This window comes from Miscanthus floridulus, chromosome 7 (assembly GCF_019320115.1).
Source record: "Miscanthus floridulus cultivar M001 chromosome 7, ASM1932011v1, whole genome shotgun sequence".
In the NCBI taxonomy this organism is placed as follows: Eukaryota; Viridiplantae; Streptophyta; class Magnoliopsida; order Poales; family Poaceae; genus Miscanthus; species Miscanthus floridulus.
This window is the reverse complement of record NC_089586.1, coordinates 8229754-8242236: the sequence shown is the minus strand read 5'-3', so window position 1 is coordinate 8242236 and position 12483 is coordinate 8229754. Positions and strand designations below refer to the sequence as shown.

General features: G+C 45.3%; 1 pseudogene; it reads right to left on the bottom strand.

Moving 5' to 3' along the window:
• Positions 1 to 224: 224 nt before the first annotated feature.
• LOC136462471 (glutamate receptor 3.1-like) lies at positions 225 to 12248 on the bottom strand (annotated as a pseudogene).
• Between the last annotated feature and the right edge of the window lie 235 nt (positions 12249 to 12483).

Below are 12483 nucleotides of genomic sequence, written 5' to 3'. Positions count from 1 at the left end.
TGGTTAAACTTTTGCCACTTTAATCAACAATGCATCTAGAATTGTATTCTCTTGTGGACAAAGGTAGTACCTTGTGAAATCAATGTGTTCCAAGAAAAAAAAAAACTTGTGAAATCAATTCATGGTGGCCAGAAGATGCATCGCAAGCATAACGAGAGAAATCTGAAAGAACAAATCAACTGAAACAAACATTTATTCCATTCATAGCACCATCATCATTCGTGAACAAGGGTTGACTCTACAATTTTACAGTTTTGCCAAACTCGGACTACTTGTTATCCACTTGACCACTTATCATTGGGCGGTTGGGGTTGTTGGCATTGAACTTTTTGAGAGGCTGGTCCGCTTTTTCTTTGGTGGCGGCTGCCTGTCATCGACGAATGAAATGGATTTTCTGAGGCTGCGCTTACGATGTCGATGATCCTGCATCCACGGAAATTGCTGATCCCGGCTGTTTATGTCTCAGGTACTGCCGTAGCATGATGCCGAAGTAAATGAGCAGGGCGAGGACACATGCTGCGCCACAAATGAGGAACAGGCCCATGAAGCTCTCAAGGCGGAGCTGGTTCGAGTCCACAAACTCAGTGTTGTCGCAATTGCCTGTCTTGAGCCACATGTCATGGATCTGCTGCAGTTCCCCACTCTCCGACAGTGTTAGGATTGCGGTGGACATGTCTACTTGCAGAGGGGAATCCCTTGGAAATACCTGATAGAGTGAGTTCTGTAAGAGCTATGTTCGAATTAATGAAACGAAGTTGCTACACTCTTGACATTAGACCTCTGCTGCAAATAAGTGCAAGGAAGGCTCCATAGTCTTAGAGAACGTGACCTTTCTCTTAAGAAAAAACTAATCTTGGAGTGTACTATCAGTTATGTGAACACTGGATGGAACGCTTGTAGTTAATGATGTAACACTACTTTGATAATCTCGAAGGAATTATAAGATGTGTTTCTGTTTATATTTCTACTAGAATGGAATATATTTCAAGAAAACTTAAAGTTAGATGCACTTACAAAGCCCCATCCAGAACTGGTGAATTCTGAGCCAGCAACAGCAATCTTGCAGTAAGTTGACAAAAATAGCTCAACATAGGGGCGCTCTTCAACAATGGCCATAACACCTCCTTTCTTCGGGCCTAACTTGAGGTTTTCAGCGTATTCTTCAGGAGAATCAAGAGCTTTTAGCCTCGACGGTGAGATGTTCAGTTGCTTGATCATGTATTCTTTGGCAAAAGAACCGGCGTGGAAACCAATAGGACAATCACTATGTTTCAGGTCATCAAGTCCTCTTATCGAACTATCAAGTTGTTGCACGGTTAGGAAGGAAGTAAGACTTGCAGTATAGCTTGATTGAATGATCAATACAACAAATAGCCATATGATCAAAACACCACGTCCTAAGGTACTCATAGTGTTTTCTCCTGGTAATAAAAAATAAGAGCAAAGGTGCCACATCAGAACAGAGGGTCAATTATACTGAAGGACAGAACAGGAAAGGTTAGTTTACTCACTCTGTACAAAAAATAGAGTCGAAAAACTAAACCTGCAGAGAATAAATAATATCATAAGAATTACTTTCAGAGGAAAGAATCAAGCCATCAGACAAGCATTTAACAATATGTGTGGAGAAGTACTTTGATAGGCAAAACTAAAAAATAGAGGATAATATACCATAATATCACGTGACATAGATTATGAGAGTGCAGACATCTTTTCTTCAACCAATCTAAATTACAAGATTTAAGTTCCTTGTTCATTGCTAGGTGTTCCATTTGGACAAAATGTCAATGTTGAAAAACACAGCTTAAGGCTGCCAATAAAGTGTAACATGTTGCACGGAAACAAAGGAAAAAAAATAACATTTGTAAGTGAAAACAAGATGTGTGTATATTAAGTGCAAAAGATGCGATTCAGATCCTTACCAAACAGTAGTTATTATTTGTTCCCGTGGCGAGCCGCGAAATTCATCATTTATTCGATGCTCAAGAATCCAAATAACCACACCCACAACAAGAATAGACAACCCTGTAACACCCCACATCCCCAATGTAAATGGCTGCAAGAATGCCAAAGAATTTGTGTTATGCTTTTCTATCGGAGCCAAGATAACCAGGCCAGACTGAATGAAGGGCTGGGTGAAATCAACAATTTTAGTTCGGCTCATTGTAATTTCGATATCCCCTATTGCTGCATCAAGATCCTGCAGGATAAAGTAACTCTGATCACTACTATACATGATGAAATGTGGAGGAGGAAAAAAAATTGCATGTCCACACTTACATTGTCCGCAACCATCTGTGCAAGTTGGTCATAATGAGGATTTTTAGTACCATTGCCGAAAGGTATAAACCTGTATGTAACTGGATAAGGAAGCAATGCCAATGCTTGAGTGAAGACATCGATGCAATAGCCCTTCATTGATCCAGTAGCATTATCTTGGCCAACAACCTCTTTAAAGCTATATCTGTTAGGGACGCCAATTTTCAACTCCTTGGCATTGGAAGGAAAGGCCCAGCCTCGAGGCTTCTATGCAGTCTGTCCAGGCCAAATGACATCATAGAGTTGTTCATTGGCAAGAGAAGTATTAGGAGGCTTCGAATATAGGTCCTCTGGAAGTACAGTCGATAGCAATCTTGTATAGTTTGACCAAAAACCAATGGTCCTCATGCCATTCCCAATTATGTTTATGATATCATAGGCAGGATGAATGAGTTCATACAGAGCATTAAATTGCACTTCGCCAGACACCCCAGTGAAGTTCACATTTCTAATCTTATCCAGTAATTTGTTTCCCATGTCAAAAATACTCATGGCTTCAAGGTGAAGTTTTCCCCCAGTTTTGTCACTCAACCTTGAATCATTTGTAAAGGAAATCCTCCCACCATCATCAAAGAAGGCATCCAAGGCCCGAGCTACAGTCCACACACTATCATAAACATAAAAACCATAAGCACTGATGCGAAGATCACTGTGGTTGTATTTCTTGCTTAAGCTGCTCCACCTGGACACCAGATTACTCTTCATCTTTGACTTTGGAGTGTGTGGACGTACAGTCAGAACACCTTGCATGCCATTTATAGTTTCAGCAGGGACCGATGAATTCGCATCAAGATAAGCAGAAAGCCAATCAGTTGCAATCCAAACAAAGCCGTTGCCCATCATGTTTAGTGAATTAGCAATTGACAAAAGCTTGAGTCCGGTTCCCGAACCAGTATGGAGGATAATAACACGAGACGCCATATTACTAACAGTAACCAATAGATTTATAAGCTCACTTGGTTTAGCATTGGAACGGAACCCGACCTTGTATGAAATTTTGCAGCGCCTTGCAGTAAGTTCATCATCCAAAGCAGCAATGCCGTTTCGACCATAATCATCATCAACGTATATGGCAGTCACTATCTTCCAATGGTAGTAATCAACAACTGCCGCCACAGCTGCCATTTGGTAGAGATCGCTGGGCATAGTCCGCATGAAGAATGGGAACTGGATTGATGATAGAGTTGCATCCGACGCAAAGGACATCAAAGGAACTTGGAGCTCATTTGCGACATAAGTAATGATATGAGCAATAGGAGAGCACTGTGGCCCGATGATTGCAATAACATCAGTCGCCATGTACTGCAAAGCTGAAAAAAAAGGAATATTGTATCATCATCACAAGTCTAGAATGGAAGCACGCAGTATTGAACAGTGAAATAAAAAAGGGAATCGGTATTAAAGTTGGTCTACCTTCAACCATGCCAAGGAAACTGTCATCACAATTTGTATCCCTCGTGTCAACTCGTAACATTGTTCCATTTAGAATTGTTGGATCTGAGTTGATATCATCCACTGCTGCATGGATGGCAACATCTGAAACACCTCCAGTGGTGGAGTTCAACTGAAGAATAGACCCAATACTCACAACTGGCGGCCTTGCAGCTAAGCTTTTGTGAATCCCATTAGGGAGGATAAACAGGGAGAGAACCAACAACATGAGAAAAGCTATCTTCATTTTGGCCGAAATATTTCAGAGGCTGTTACAAACATATGCAGAAGTTGGCAAATTATCAATGAGTGTGTGAACCCTATCGAAAGAGAAAAACATAGAGCCACCTTATTATTAGGATGAACATGTGCAAGAGAATAAATATACAGGACGTTTACTTGTAAATTGAAAGGAAAACAATAAGAAAAAAGGAGATCAACAAATATAGACAACAAGAAGAAAATATAGGAATAACATGAACATAATGGACTGAACGTTTGAAAGAAAAGCAACTTGGTGACTACACTAGATATATGATGAATGAAAAAAGAACTCATTTCTAATATGGTACAAATGTTTTGATAGGTGCCAATCATGATATCCACTTTCTGTATTTCCAGAAGGAAGATAAAGAGAAACCAGCGAACAAAATCCCAGCATTGATCAACCCTCACCAAATGAAGCTTAAATGGATCATGGATTCTTCTGGCAATCATCATCCAGAACCTAACTTTGCTCATATGGTCCTATCCCATAACCTAGATGCAACGTGTGGTCTCCATGAGTGAACAGCGATAGATAAAACATGTGGTTGTCTTACTCGATCCACATATTCATTTGGTGCACCCTTTCGCTGTGAACGAAAAGAAGAAAAGCTGGATATTCATACCTTGGCACTGTGCAAAGGCATAAGAACCAATCAAGGTATCAATTCTATTCCTTGTGTCGATCAGACCAGAAGAAAAAAACACGCATTCCACTCTGTAGTATAATCTTATTTTCTTTTAGTAGTGAAATGATGAGGTCAGGTATTGCCAAGCACGCTTGCCATGAGGAGGTACGCTTCCATACACACTAGTTGTACGTTCCAACAAACTTTTAGGGAGGGGGCTTCCCAGAAAAAGTGCAACAATGCCTGACATATCCATGCGGTTCGTGCTCGTTTTAGCAAGTGACGATCGACAGGACGGACCTAAATCACAGATCTTCTAGCGAATTCCTTGCTCCAATCAAAACCCAACAGTGTCAGGTGCTAACAAATGTTACTACTAGAACTAGGAGAAGTACAAAGGATCAACAGAGATGCGCAGGAACTAGTCCAAGAAGAACTTTTGCTCCAAATCACCACTAAGAGCAAAGGAAACGGCCCGAAACGGCAGCCATTGGCAGGTGGAGACATAGGACGTGTTTGTTTGCTTGGCCCGAATGGGGAGTCGAGCCCGGGGATGCAACCTGACCTGTTTGTTTACCTGGACTAGCCCGCGAGCCAGGCTGGCACGACCCTTAAAGCACCCCTGGGACTAGCCGCGGGGAAACGAACCGAGCTCTACTAGAGCAGGTGCTCGCCTAGCTCATTTCAGCCCCAGACGGGTGGCCATGGAGGGCTCGTGCGGGAGGCGGAAATGTCCGCACGCGGCGCCGCTAGGGTTTTTGGCCTCCGATTTATCCCCCTCGTCGTCTTCTCCACCGCTTCTCGCTCCCTCGCTCTCTCCGCTCTCACTTGGCCTGGTGTTGACGACGCGGTAGCAGACGCTCCCGGCCCTTGGGGTTGGGGAGTTCACCCGCTGGCGTCGGTGTGGTGGAGGTGGCGTTGGTGTTCTGCCTGCTACATCTCAGTCTCCGCTCAGCCAACCGCTTCATCTCCTTCGCGGGGTGCTAGCTGGTGGTGGTTAGTGTTTCGCGGGCCTCTTCTTCTTCCTCTGTTCTGGATATGCTTCCTATCGAGTTCATAAACCCGGGGTCCCTCATGGACCGGCTTCACAACAAAGGCTCAGCCCAGCAAGCAACGTTGCAAACAGCGCTCAACTCATGGGCCAGCCCAAATTCCTAAACAACAGGTCGGAAGGGCTATCCAATCACTGATCGGAAGGCCTGGCCGAGGAGGAATGGCGCCTGCCTCCGACTCTGGCTCGCCTCTCTGACCGGAGCGCTCGCTTCGGTCTCCAGCCCGCCCCCTGACGGCCTCTCCGATCGAAAGACTTGGCCAAACGTCGCTTCCGACATCTACCCGCGTCTCCGACCAGGGATATGCCAAACCCCTGCTTACAAGCTCCTTTTCAACTGGCGCAATCGGTGCCGACTGGGGCCAACCGACCGGGGACGCCCGCTCGGTAAGGACCAGGAAACGGACAGAGAAAGTAAGGCAGGGCGCACAAGTCAAATCGCAATACCAGGGACCGTACCCTGTGCACTTGCCAGGCAGTACCCTGCGACTCTCCTGGCACAACAGAACTCAAGCAGTGTTGTAGGTGCCGATATTTTCCCCTACAGTGTTGTGGGCGCCATTAACTCCCATACCAGGCAAACACGGTAAGGCTCTCCCCACATGCCTCTGGGCATCAACAATGTTGTGGGCACCGGCATTTACCGTGCCAGGCGGACGTGGTAAAACCCCTTGCATACCTCCGGGTATCAACAGTGTGGCAGGCGCCGATGTCTGCCATACCCGAAGAAGGCAATGCGACCTCCCACATGCATCTGACATTAAACAGTGACATCGACAGTATTGTGGGCGCCTACCATCATCTTGTACCCGCCGACATGGGCAACAAGGCTTAGTAGCACACGCACTCTCACTCTCTCACTTGTAAGGTCATCCCCTTCATCTATAAAAGGGGATGCGCTCTCTCCTAAAAAGATAAGTTCATTCAGATCGATCAAGTTCACATAGCGCATAGCGGAGCTCTCGTCACTCTTGGCCCCTCTGACCAGAGTCCGACCGGACCTCTTGTACACCCCATCTTTCTCCTTCTTGTTTGTAACCCTACTACAAACTTCGAGCACCTAGGCTCAGGAATAAAGTCACCGATCGACTCAAACTGGACGTAGGGCACGTTGCCTAAACCGGTATAAACCCTATGTCATTGAGTGCTAGGCCACCTCCGATCACAACATACGGCAAAACTACAAATATTTATGTGTTGGTCACTTTTTGCACCGACACTTCCTCTTCCTGATTACTATATGCAAATGTAGTTCACTCTGAGGCCAACAAAGGCATGCCTGAGTTCTAAAAATTGTGTTTAATGCCTGCATGTAGATGGATCCAACGAACCAGCATTCTATTATGGCCACTCAAGCTGTTGCCATGGTTACTGTCATGGTAGCTTTTGTGTTTTCCATAATAAAGAGGCTAAGGGGTGAGGATGAACCCATAGCATATGGTCCTAGGGCTATAGCAGATGAGCATAGGCACAAGAACTTGTAGCTCATTTACAACTCTACCGATGCAGAGTGCATTGCCATGCTAAGGATGAGTAGGGGCCCTTTATTTGCTTTTTGTAATCTGTTTAGGCAGAGGGGCCTTGTGCTAGACAATATCAATTCAAGTGTTGAGGAACAAGTTTCTATGTTCCTGCATGTTGTTGGCCACAACTAGAGGTTTAGGGTTGTCCACCAAATTTTTAGAAGGTCCGTGGAAACCATATGCCACCATTTTCGCCAAGTCCTATATGCAGTTAGAGAGCTTAGAAATGAGATGATCAAGCCACCTAGCCTTGAGACCCACCCAAAGATTTTGGGCAGCCAAAGATGGAACCCTTTCTTTAAGGTACCTGCACATTTCTATCGAGTCCATTATAGGTACTTGAATTACTTAACATAACTGTCTAAAATTAATTTGATTATGTCTGACCTTGTCTCTAGGATTACATTAGGGCAATTGATGGCCTCATGTGTTGGCAAAGGGTGCCTAGACACATGCAAGGTGCCTTTAGGGGTAGGAAGAGTAAACCCACACAAAATGTAGTGGCTATTGTGGACTTTGATCTCAAGTTCACCGGCGTACTAGCTGGGTGGGAGGATTCAGCACATGACGCTTTGATACTGGCTGATGCTATTGAGAGAGATGATGGGCTGAGTGTACCAGAAGGTAACTCATTGTCCATACAAGTCATACTATTGTGCACATAACACACACATTCTTACCAAAATATGTTAATTGCACTTGTAGACAAGTTCTACCTAGTTGATGCAGGCTATGCTTGTCGGACGGGGTTCATGCCACCCTACAGAGGTGTGTGGTACCATTTGTCAAAGTATTCTAGCCAAAACTATCCTAGTGATGCCAGGGAGCTATGCAACTTGAGGCACTCTTCACTTAGAGTGACGATTGAGCAGGCTTTTGGGGCTTTGAAGAACCGCTTTTGTATTTTAGACAATAAGCCCTTCCACCCATAAAAGACCCAAGTGAAGCTTGTCCTTGCTGGTTGCATACTGCATGATTGGATACTTAGTTTTGGCATTGATGATGTTGTGCCAACAGAAGAAGAGTGTGGCCTGCCAATCTCGAAGTTGATGTAGATAGCCAACCTGTGAATGAGTAGCAATCCTAGGAGAGCACTGGGATGGCAGCTAGAAGAGATTTTATTTCTTCTAGCATGTGAGCCAATAGAGGTACTTCTAGGACTTGATAATGTTGGGCACATTTATGTAATAATTTCAAACCATTTAGGCTACCTTTGTATGGAATAAGTGAGCGGTGTCTGTGAGCTTAATATGTAATGGACAATGTTGAGACTACTTTTCATTTTGCTTTTTCATGTTGGTTTGCAACTTAATCTATGAATGATGCTCTTATGCTATTAAGTTGTTGTGTTAGTTAAATGCTACCTTGTTGCCCTACATAGGATGCCTACTGTCAATGTGTTTGGTGATGGTGCTGCTAAGGGCTTTGTCACTGCTGCCTCACTCATGGGGGGTTGGGGTGTCTGCTGCTACTCCTACCCCTGATGTTGGGGCTCCTCCACCTGCTAGTGCTAATGGGCAACCACCTACTGTTGTCAATGGGGCTGCTACTGGTGCTAGGCCACCTATGAGGTGGACAAACAGCACTAGTGGGTTTGTGTTGCGTAGGATTAGTCAGCTCATCCAAACTAGTGCTAGGGCAGACATGGGTTCAAGGAGAAGGATGTAAACCAGGTGGCTGAGGCCCTTAGGGAGTTTTTTGGTGAGGAGGTGACTTTCGCACAGGTGTACAACCACCTTAGAAAGTGGAAACAAAGGTGGAGAAGGGTGTGCAAGTTGAAGGATCTAAGTGGGGCACTTTGGGATGATGACACCAAGGCCATCATGTTGGAGCAAGATCACTATGTTGGTCATGTTAAGGTACCGCCTTTATTTTCTTGTAATACTTACTATTTTCAATTGTTGCAGCTTACTGTTTTGATATGCATTGCACTAACTTATGCTTGTTTCTCTTGTTGCAGGACCACCCCAAGGATGTTGACTTCCTCAACACCCCCATTAGGTTCTATGAGCAGATGGAGACAATCTTTGGCAGCTCCATGGCCACTGGTAGATTTTCCTTGGGGTGAACAGCAATACAATTGACACATCAGCATGGAAGATGCTTGGAGGGCACATTTGGGAGCGTGGATGACAAGACTGAGGATGGGGAGAGCAGCAAGGCAACCGACTAACTGAGGTGCTTACCCCAACTGTGGGTGGAAGAGGAAGAGGTCTTACTTCACTGAGGATGGGATGTTGCTCATGACCAACATGACTGATGCTATGAACAATGTTGCGGATTGGGCCTTCTCATGTTGATGTTGATCTCTACCAGGCTGTCATGTACATGCCTGGTTTCTCAGAGGAGGCTATGATTGTTGATTTTAGCCACCTGTGGGACAACATGTCCCAAGGTAGGGCTTTTGTGGACATGGTGGACAACCATAGAGTTCTCTGGCTTTGCACTTTCCTGGCCAAGAACTACTACCTCTAGGCTACTTGCACTCTACTTCTAGAGCAAGCTAGAGGAGGGAAGAGGTTGAGAAGTATATGTTCTCCACCCTCCTTAACCACTCTCCTTCCCAAATCTTTTATGCAGTGACATAGGATCTTTTGTGCAACAAGGTAGCTTGACTGACTAGGGGTTTTTTCATTGCTCATTTGGGGGGTGGCTAACTCTATGTAATATTTGTCCAACTTATTGCTGGTTGTAGTAGCCCTAGCTGCTGGTACTTGATCTGGTGAGGCAATGTGATGATGTTGTTGATTTAGTGAACACAACTGCAGTGACAACTGTCTTACTGCTTCATATATCTATCTTACTCATGTACACATATGTCTTACTATCTTCCTGTCTTTATTTTGCTAGTACTTGAACTTATGATACATCTATCTTACTGTTCTGTTGTTTTTGTTGAATGTTATGTACCATGGGCCACATCCATTATATTGGTTACCAACACTCCAATGGTACATGTGCATGTCATGCTAGAGCATGAGGTACAGATGTATCATTTTGGTGCTAGTAGTAGTGCATGGGGTGTTGTCCCATGGTAGCATATCATTCAGTAAAAATGATGCTGGTTTGGACTACTTATCTGTGAAGGTGGGGATGACATTTGGTTATGCCTACGATGATGACAAGAACTATGATGAGGTGGCACTTGTTAGTTTTCCTGTTGATCTCCTGGTTGGTTTTTCTACTGATCTCTTGGTTTTCTGTCTATGGTGCAGCTAAGCCTGTCTCTTGCCTATTTGTTCTTATGTCTAGGCAAACAAACATGCCCTTTGGAACAGTATTGTCATGTGCTTGCTGTTGTCCAGTGCATGCTTGAATGAACCTTTTTTGCATCTTTATGGTCCAGTGCTTGCTTGAATTATGCCTTCATCTTCAGTCTTGTTAAGTGCCACCAATCATTCTTTATACATATGAGATGTTGGAAAAAAATCTAAGGCCACTACTTATATTTGTTAGTGATGTCTATGATGTTGGATGGATTATAGGAGCAGGCCGTCTAGTTTGCTTTCTGTGTCTCCTCCTTGTGCCCAAACCAAATGTCAGTTTGGCTTACAACAAGATGAAGGCATCTAAAGCAAACTATTGGTTTGTGACCAGCAACCACATAATTGAGGCCTGGAGATCAATGCTGCCAATGATGTTTACTTTCATTTGCTCATTGTTATACTACTTGTCAAAACTGATGCAGCATGTTTGGGTTTTGCAGAAAAGTGATGACTGGATGCTATGTTGTGTTCAATGGCTGTCGGCCTGGAGTTTACTCCAACTGGCCTGACTGCCATGACCAAATCCATGGGTTTTTCCTGATGCTTCTTACAAAAAGTTCAGCTCCTATGATAATGGAATTGCTACATTCAACTCAAGAACCAACTCAAAGCCAGGCACAAACACCATCCCTTTGTGGTAGTTGAAGGTAGTTAGGGAAAACTAACACATGGTCCAAGCAAACAAACAAGGAAACATGGGGATAGTGTGAGCCAGCCCCAACTGGTCTAGGGCAAACAAACACCACCGGTTGCATTGGCTAGGGTGGCCTGGTGCTGACCAGACCCAACTGGTATGTGCCAGCCACCCTAGTCCAAACAAACAAACACGCCTATAGGGATTTGCTCGGTCGGCTCCAAGAACAAAATGGTGGAGAGGATGTGTCATGTGCCTAAACCAGAGGCCCAGCGTCGGGATCAATGGGCCAGGAGAAGCCCACGACCTAGCCCTGGCCGACCCCGGGAACCCCCGGCGCACGGCAGCAAAGGCGCTCGGCCATGGGGGTGGGCCACCTCCGCTTCTCGAGTCTCCCAACATTCAAGGTGATTTAGAAAAAAAAATGGGGGAAGTCATAAAAAGGTAGGGAAATAAATAGAAAGTTGCTTAGATAAAATAAATTAGGATTTAGTCACGGAATAAATAAGTTTGCTTGTAAATGAAACCATCCGAATCTATAAGGACTCTTCTCTTAGTTTTTTGGAAGAAAAGTCTAGATTGTTTAAGGACAAGCCTCCAATAACTATATATAAATAAAGGGGTCATGTGACCACAAGGAATAAACAATTCTTCCCCTGTCCTCTCCCTCTGCCACCGCCTCTCCTCCCCATGTGCCCGTGCCCCCTACCCTAGCCGCCCGTTGCCACCTGCGCCCTTAGCCCCCCTCCCCCCTGCCACCCCGACCAAGGCCGTGACGGGATGATTTGTGCTACAGAAATAGCAAGCGTGAGGAGGAGGAGAAAGGGACTTACGTCGGAGCTGGCGTCAGTGCTCGTGCTCCCCCGAAAGAAAGAGGAAATTAATCTTGATCGTCTCCAAGGGGAAGCTTGACTCCAAGCGGTGGCGCGCGGTGGCCTTCCCTGGCCCTGGACCTCCCCATTTGCTCTTCAGGTCATTTTATTTTGGAGCTGGCTGGGCCTGTGCAGCTGTGCTGTGGAGCCAGCAGCCAGAGGAGAAGACGGAGACGGCGATGGTACTACGTGGCAGCAGGTGGGCCCCACTCGGGGGAGCAATGCCAAGGGTAATCATACCCGTACCGTACGACGTACGTGGTGCACCACGTCAGCCGTGAGCCCATCATTCGTTGTTACTATATACGGAGTAGCAGGTAGGTTCGCACGTTCGCTAATGAGTCCGTGGAGCGGCCATTGCTTTCAGGTTCTGATCTCGGCCGGGTTGCAAAGCTGGTGAGTCCGGCTCGATCAGGTTGGAATAGTTAATTCTTTTTCCATATCGTCTAATCAGGAGAGATGAAGCCGGCCGGTGGACAGGTGTTTGCATGGAT